The sequence below is a fragment of the Panthera uncia genome (assembly GCF_023721935.1).
Source record: "Panthera uncia isolate 11264 chromosome A1 unlocalized genomic scaffold, Puncia_PCG_1.0 HiC_scaffold_16, whole genome shotgun sequence".
Lineage (NCBI taxonomy): Eukaryota > Metazoa > Chordata > Mammalia > Carnivora > Felidae > Panthera > Panthera uncia.
In genome coordinates, this window is record NW_026057576.1 from 1,479,315 (window position 1) to 1,487,886 (window position 8,572).

The 8,572-nt window shown below is 45.9% G+C and overlaps 1 protein-coding gene across 2 annotated transcripts in view; it reads left to right on the forward strand.

Moving 5' to 3' along the window:
• The first annotated feature begins 8,314 nt into the window (after positions 1–8,314).
• Positions 8,315–8,572, forward strand: part of IFT88 (intraflagellar transport 88) — a 130,683-nt gene continuing 130,425 nt past the window's right edge. For both annotated transcript variants that reach the window (XM_049647336.1, XM_049647337.1), the window contains exon 1: positions 8,315–8,475. The gene's annotated coding sequence lies outside the window, so the exon portion shown is untranslated. The remainder of the gene's footprint in view (positions 8,476–8,572) is intronic.

The window sequence follows — 8,572 nt, forward strand, 5'->3', positions numbered from 1 at the left end:
CAAGGACAACTGAGGCACCACTACCCTGAAACAAGCACTTCACACCCACAGTAAAGACTGCCTTCTGACAACACACAGAAATCTGCTTACACGACACTTAGCCAGTTAGCCTGGATATCTCCACGCCTCAGAGACTCTGCTTTCTTTTACTTTTTTAATTTCTTAAAAATGTTTCTTTTTTCGTTTTGAGAGAGAGAGAGAGAGAGAGAAAGAGAGAGAGAATCCCAAGCAGTCCCTGCACTGTCAGCGCAGAGCCCAATACGGGGCTCAGTCTCACCAAACCTGAGATCATAACCTGAGCTGAAATCAAGAGCCAGGCACCCAACCGACTGAGCCACCCAGGTGCCCCGAGACACTCTTCTTTCTTCATAGACACCTAGTTCTCTGAGTCTCACCCTTGGAGCCACATCAGTGAACTCAATTATTAGGCTCTTGTTTGTTGTATACATCAAGAATTGTTGGTAGGCATGAGATTTTAGAGGTAGACTTAAAGCAGAAAGAATGACCCAAGACCAGAGAGAGAGAGAGAGAGAAAGAGAGAGAGAGAGATTGATTTAAAAGGGAAAGCGGCAAAAGCAAACAAATGCTTTATACCAGCTGCATGAGTAGCATACTTGAGTGATATGCAGCCAGTGTTATTAATTTCATTTTTATGTGTGCCTTTGAGTTGGGTTACTTTACCATTAGAAGGCCAAGAGCTTGCCTTTTTCATCCTTGGAAAGTCATCAGTCATGATAATGTTCAGTCATTATTTATTTGGCTGATCCCTCTTTGGCAAACAACATACTACAAAATTAATGGTTGGACTTTAGTGAGTGCTCCCTAGTTATAAATTAGAGTCTCTTACTTGAACTGTGCTTTGTTCATGCTGCCATTTATGATACCCACACTATCACATCCCCCAGTGCTACCATTAGTGTGGGTACAACTTGAAATACCTCATGCCTCCTTGCGTGTTACACATTAATTTCAACTTGTTAATGACTGGAGGTTTTGTGTTGTGAGTGGAATGGGACTCTTTCATTAGGGTAATTTATAATCCAACATCCATTTATTTTAGACAGATTGAAAATATTGGCAGGCTAAAGTTAATTTGTAACTTGCAAGTAAGAGATCTTACAGCTTTAAGCACAAAGTACGATACTTCTGTTAAACTGTGAGTATGGGGTCTGTCTACAATTTGGTATCTAAAGATCCTTCCAAAGGCCAAGATGATGATTTCTCCAGACAGGATTGGTGCCAGTTGGAAAAACGGTGTGTGTGTTTTTTTTATATTAAGAAATATGAATCTCTTTTAAGTGGCTCTAAAAGGGGAGAGTACAATATATTTGATGTAGAATATGCAAATTAGGGCTATTCAGTCTTTCTTGCAATTTTCAACACAAAGTGAGCCCCCGAGAAACATCCAGGTAGGAGTATAAATTGGTACTGTGTCATACAAACAGTAAAAGAAAAGAAGGTTGGAACTTCAGTGATCATATTTTCACAATATTGAGTGGTGATTATACTCCCAATAAGTAGAAAAAGTATTATAACTGGTTTGTTATTTGAAAGATGAGAAAAAATTTGTCACTCTATTTTCTTTTTTTTTTTTTTTAATTTTTTTTTTTTAACGTTTATTTATTTTTGAGACAGAGAGAGACAGAGCATGAATGGGGGAGGGTCAGAGAGAGAGGGAGACACAGAATCTGAAACAGGCTCCAGGCTCTGAGCTGTCAGCACAGAGCCCGACGCGGGGCTCGAACTCACGGACCGTGAGATCATGACCTGAGCCGAAGTCGGACGCTTAACCAACCAAGTCACCCAGGCGCCCCTGTCACTCTATTTTCAAGCTAATTTGCTTTTCACTTTTAGGCAGAAAAGAATCATGATACTTTTAAATATGTAACAGACAATGACTGCATTTCATGGTATTTTTCTGGGAAGCTTAGGGGAAAGGTTTTCACAGTGTCTAAATTACTTATTAGAGAAATCAAGTTGTGTCATACTGGGGTGGGAACCCAGTGGTGAGCAGGACTTGGGTTAACTTTTACAAATAAGTAATAACTATAAAATTGTGCTGTGTGTACTCATAGTGGAAGGTCAACATACTCCAGGCATGCACAGGACCTAACATGAGCTAGGTGTTATGGAGGGAGCTATGTCCCCTCAAATTCATATATTCAAGCCCTAACCCCTAGTGCTTTAGAATGTGACTGTATCTGGCTAAAGAGGTAAGTGGGTTAAAATGAAGGCTTTAGGGTGGGTCTTAGTCTAATCTGACTGGTGTCCTTATAAGAAGAGATTGGGACCCACAGAGAGAGACCAGGGGTCTCCCATGCACAGAGGGACATCCCTGTGAAGCCGCAGCCAGGGGCAGCCATCTGCAAAACAAGGACAGCAGCAGCAGAAACCAACCCTGTGGACACTTCGATCATGGACTTCCAGCCTCCAGAACTGTGAGAAAATCCATTTCTGTAGTTTAAACCACCCAGGTTGTGCTATTTTGTTGTTGCAGCCCTAGCAGACGAATACACCAAGGATTAAGGAAGGCAGCCTGGAGAGAGGGGTGGCTAGGCTAAGAGGATGGTAGGAAAGGCCCTTTTAGGAAAAGAAAAGGGTCCTAGAGGTAAGAGAGATCATGACACCTGCCAGCGTCTTGAAAGTCGTTAAATATCCCTGGGGCACAATGTGCAAGCGAGGAGGGCAAAAGAAGGGGAAGTGTCATGGACATTTGTCATTTTTGGCTGTCTAACAACTGAACACTCTCTCCATTTTACAAGAATCCCAAAATCGGTGGGAGGAAGCTTAAGGACAGCACATACCCTGTCTTTAAGCTCCCTGGAAGCCAGAACATGTACTGACCTCAACCTAGTCAGCTCATGTTCCCATCTGGGACTTTGACTCTGGATGGAGAACAATGAAGGGCAGGATGGCTAGAAATTGTACACGGGGTCGATGGTAGAAACTAGTGTTCAGTGGCAAGGAAGAAAGTGCCAGAAACAACAGAATACAGCTCTGTGGCAGCAAGAGTTCCATGACAAGATGACAGCTATCAAGGCGAGGGCAGGTCAAGGTGTCAAGATGGCAGAGTCCAGTAGCCGCAGCCTCAGTAAGGTGACCAACTTTCCCAGGCTTGCCCGGGACTTTCCCGGTTTGATAATCAAAAATCCCTCATCCTGGGAACTCCCTAGTCCAGAGCAAACCGGGAGGGTTGCTCTCCATAATTTAGACAGATTGTTGCTGAGGTATGATTTTGACTGTGTCTTACTCCCTGGGCTTCTTTTGCTTTTCCAAGCCTCATTCCTTAACCTCTCTGACAATTCTGCGAGTTGCCTGATATCTTTCCAAAAAATTTCCTGTCTGCTTATTAGCATGAATTGGTTTTTCTTGGCTGCAGCAAAGAATCCTGAGTACTCAGACTATGAAGGGCCTTATAAACAATGTTGTGAGTTTAGACTCTGTCCAGAGATCAAGGCAGAGTGGTGAGTGAGGACACCCAAATGTTCTAAGCAGGGAATCCTGTGATCAGATTGTCACTTAAGGATGATCGCTTTGGCTACAGTGGGACAATACATTGAACGAGAGCAAGATGGAAGAGTAAAGAGGAAGCGGAGAGGAGAATTAGGACGTTACGGTAACCAGACAGACAAGAGAAGATGGCTGCCCAGACGCTCTAGGTGGCAGGGAGATGGAGACCGGGGGAATGCTGGAGAGAAATGTGGCAGGCCCGACAGAATTACTGATGGATGACACACAACACAGACCTTTGAGACAACTGACCTGGAGATCACGAGAGCATCGATCCAATGTCGAAAGCCAGACTGAACATACCCACCCTCCACCACCTTCCACGGAATAGATAATGTCCACAACGCTGGTGCTCATTTGCTGCTGTGCCAGCCACTGCCGATGACCTGAAACTGCCATCAACAGCTGACCGTGAAGAAAGGGAACATGGCATTTCTTGCAGCTCCAGCAGAATTCTGTGAGGACTATGTGCCCAAGCCCTCCCAGAGAGGGTCTGGTCTACATCCATCCCCTCTCACATTCCTGTTTTCCTTGGGCCAGTCATTCCAGTCAGCAGCCATACCCTGGCCCAAACTGTCCCCAAGTCCACTGGAATTTTCGTCCTGCGCTTGATAGTGTCCCCACATCTTAAAACTCTTTTCCCAGTGTTCTCCCGCCTCTCTGCTTTAATGGGGAAAACTGGCCGTCCTCTGAGGACCATGCTTCCTGTGAAGGCCCGTCAGGTCACTGTCTCACAGCTCAGGGATCTCAGAGTCAGAAAGTAGAGTTAGTAAGTAGCTTCTCCTCGACTTCCCCACGCCGCTTCCAGACCATCAGTTGCCCACCCTCTTGCGAACCTTCTGTGGCTGTGAATCTCAGGCCATACCTTTTTTCAAACCTCTTCCGACTTTCTCCTTCCTTTGCCTCTTCCCCGCCCCCAACCCCACCACCGCTGGCTCAGTATATATGCCTTATTCCAGTGACTTCAACTCTGGACTCCTAATCCCGGATGGCTTCCTCCCGATCACACCTATCATCGAATCCTGGGCCTCGTTACCATCTCAACACTGCACTACTTTCACAATGGCTTGCTCAGAAAGCCTACTCTCCAACCTGTTGCAATTGTTCCTCCGACCCCATCAGCACTTCTGACCTGACTGCTCGACTTTTTTCTTATTCACTAGTTCCCTTCAGTTTGGTTCCCTTATTATTCGTATTCAATTTCACCATTATAACTCGTTTTTCCCTCTGCCCTTTCTTTGCAACTGACTAATGAATTCCAACCCTGGGTGAATCCTGCCATTGCCTTTTTCTATGTCTGTACTTAATGAAAATCCAATGGAGAAAATGGGACTGGGAGAGTACCAGACAACAGGGTAGATGAGCATCAATACCAATTCATGATCATCAAGGTCGACAGAGCACACACACTTCCTAAGCGGTATTGCTGTATTTCTCTAGTTAGTGTGTCCTCTTTTCTGCTCACTCTATACCTTCTCCCCTTTTTGCAAAAGTCCCAGTCCCCTTAGTCTCAGCTACCTCTCCTGCATCCTCAAACTCTTTCTTTTTTTTTATTTATTTATTTTTGGGACAGAGAGAGACAGAGCATGAACGGGGGAGGGGCAGAGAGAGAGGGAGACACAGAATCGGAAACAGGCTCCAGGCTCCGAGCCGTCAGCCCAGAGCCTGACGCGGGGCTCGAACTCACGGACCGCGAGATCGTGACCTGGCTGAAGTCGGACGCTTAACCGACTGCGCCACCCAGGCGCCCCCCTCAAACTCTTTCTACTGGATTATTTCCATTAGCAATCAGGCATGCTCTAGTATCTTCCATTTTATTTATTTATTTATTTATTTATTTATTTATTTATTTATTTTTGAGAGAGACAGAGACAGAATGCGAGTGGGTTAGGGGCAGAGAGAGAGGGAGACACAGAATCGGAAGCAGGCTCCAGCCTATGAGCTGTCAGCACAGAGCCTGACGCGGGGCTTGAACTCACGAGCCATGAGATCATGACCTGAGCCGAAGTCAGACACTCAACCGACTGAGCCACCCAGGCGCCCCAAGTATCTTCCATTTTAAAAAACAAACCAACAAAAACTCTACTTGGACTCCCAAACCCCTTGCCGTCCAGTACTGCCTTACCTCTTTCTTCCCATTCACAGTCAGGCTTCCTTAGTTTCAATAACCAGTCACTACTTTACCACCAGTTACCATTAAATTTGGCCCAGTCTTCTATACCACCATTCGGTGAAAGGGCTCTTGCTACGTCAACAGTGACCTTCATACTGCCAGATACAACTTGCTTGATCTCTTATCAACATGGAACATCATTGTCCATCCCTTCTTTTTGACTCGGTTTCTTTCTTAGCTTCTCTTGCTTTCATTTTCCTGGTTTTGCTTCAATGTGTCAGGCTATTAACGAGAATCATTAGGGGATCCTTTTCTATAAAACCATTAAATTGTAAGTTTCTAAGTTCTAGTCTCTCTTTTCTTGTCCCTCCACATGCTCCTCCCCAGTAACAACCTCACCCACTCCCAGGCTTCAAATCCATCAATTTTGGGAGGCTGTGAATACCACATGTATACCTCCAGATGGAATCTCTTCTCGGAGCTTTATGTCTATATATACACTTGCCCACTCAAACACCTCTATTTGCACATTTTACAGACATCTGAAACTCAACATGTTCATGTTCAAAATTAATTTCCTTTCTCAAATTTCCTTCTCCCCTAGTGTTCTCCACATTAATAAGTGGCACTGGCTTTTCCCCTGTTGCTTATGCCGAACATAAGATTCATGCTTGTTGTTCTCATTCACCCCTGCCTCTATATGTGATTCATTACAAGCCCTGGCAATTTATTCAATAAATATTATTGACAGCCAACTACTTTCAGGCACTTCCCTGGGCACTAGGATATAGTCTACAACAAAAAAGACAAAATCTCTGTCCTCTGGAGCTTTGAGATATACAAGCTATGTGACCCTAACATTTTGTCTGGCAATATAGATGTACGTGCAATAAGAAGGAGCTGCATTACAATATTTAAAATGAACGAGATGATTGACCACTCTCTGGGTAAGTAACTGTATCATGCTTAAAGAGCAGCCAAATATAAAGGAACTTGAATTTGTTTCCAATAGGTTTTGTGTGTGTGTGTGTGTGTGTGTGTGTGTGTGTGGGAAGGCTAGAAATTTATAGCCTGGAGACCTAAAGAGATAACAAAAATTGTCTTATATACAACAACTTGAGCGAAGGGTTATACAGTGTTCACTAATTAATTCAACAAATATATAATAAACATATGCTTTAAGCTAAACATTGTAGCTCGATGAAAAATTGTGTAAGAGTTTACCCTCTTGCCAGGCTAACAAGCTAACACAGCTTCCTAAGTGCTGGCAGAAAGTACTGGGATCAGAGACAGAGGACTTTGATTATTCACAGCACAGCAAGCAGCCTGAGCTTCGTATCCCTTCAGTTCTCCTTGCCTCCCAAGTCCCGTGATGGTAGTCCAGGCGGGTGCTGCACATGCGATGGGTTTGTATCACTGCTGAGGAAGCCTGAGCTTAGGAAACTTCAGTCTTTCATCATGGACTTCAGGCCAAAGTGTCCAGGCTTTGCCTCAGAGGGCGACATTAAATCTTTGATATACTTGACGGCAACAAATCTGACTTTGGCATTGGAGGGAGACGGTCATCTCATTCTTCCAAAGCTGTTTCCTTTACAAATATCCTTGAAGAAATAGTTCTATTGGTCAGAGTGCTCCACAGAAAGAGAACCCAAAGAATGCATATATAAAGACTTATTTTAAGGAATTGACTACTGTAATCGTGGGACTGACAAGTCCAAAATCTGCGGGGCAGGCCAAAACGCTGCAGACCTAGGGAAGAGATGATGTGGCAGCTGGGGTCTGAAGGCATTCCAGAGGCAGAATTCCCTCCTCCTCCAGGGACCTAAGTCTTCTCTTGAGTCTGTCAACGGATTAGGTGAGGCCCACCTGCATTTCGGAGGGTAATCTGCTGTACCCAAAGTCTAGTACATCTTAAAAAATCCTCACTGCAACACCTCCACTGCTGTTTGACAAAAAAACTAGGTACTATGGACTAGTCCAGTTGACTCATTAAATTAACCGCCACAGTAGTCCAGAGATGATCATTAAAAAATTGTCTCCCAACGTATACTTAATGTTTGAAATTCATTAATTACAGTGTCTACATTTCCCCTGCATGGTCCCCATTAATCTTCAAAATTTAAAACTAATGATATTAAACAATTATGAATTTCTCATGCATACTGTGCCTTTATTAAATTTTACTACGAACCTGGTTCTACGTAGTTGGGACACAGAGTTTCAGTTCCTACCCTTTAAGGCACTCATCAGACAAGAGTACATTAAGAGCTTGGATAAGGTGTGCACAGCATGCTGTGGGAACACCTAATGCAGACATTAGGAAGGAGCCGAGGCCTCGAAGACAGGCATCTCATCTGAGTCACTGCACAGGGTGACCAAAGGGAGCCCATGATGACACGGAACACTGGCTTCCAAGCTCACAAGATCTGCGTGGTGGCTCCAGCAGATATTTTATAATAACCTCGTCTCATCCCTGGGTAATCCTTCCGGCTGATTTCATCAGGATTTACAGACCGTGGATTTCTTTCCTCCCAAGTACTCCAAGCAGAGGCGGCGCAACGGAGCCCCCCTCCTACCCCTTCCACGCTCGCCGCCCGCGCCTCTAACCGCGTCCGGCCCCCGGCCGGCCACGCCCCCTTCCGCCCCCGCCCCTCCTCGCTCCTCTCCGGTTCCGCCCCCTCCTCCTCCTCCCCCGCCCTGGCGCGGAGGACTGTGGGAGCCGCTTCCTTGGATTCCGCGCGTGGCAACGACTTGGCGCCGCGCTCTGGCCTACGCGGGCTCTTAGTAGGTTGTCGAGAAAGCCGCGTCGTCCCCGCTAGACTCGCGGCCGCCCCGCTCCCCCTCACCGCGAGGTAGGAGAAGGGCCTCGGGACTGAGAGCGCCAGGGGCCGGCGCGGGCGGCGAGGCGCGGGGCCCGCGGCGGGCGGGCGGCCGTCCTGGGGCCGGCCC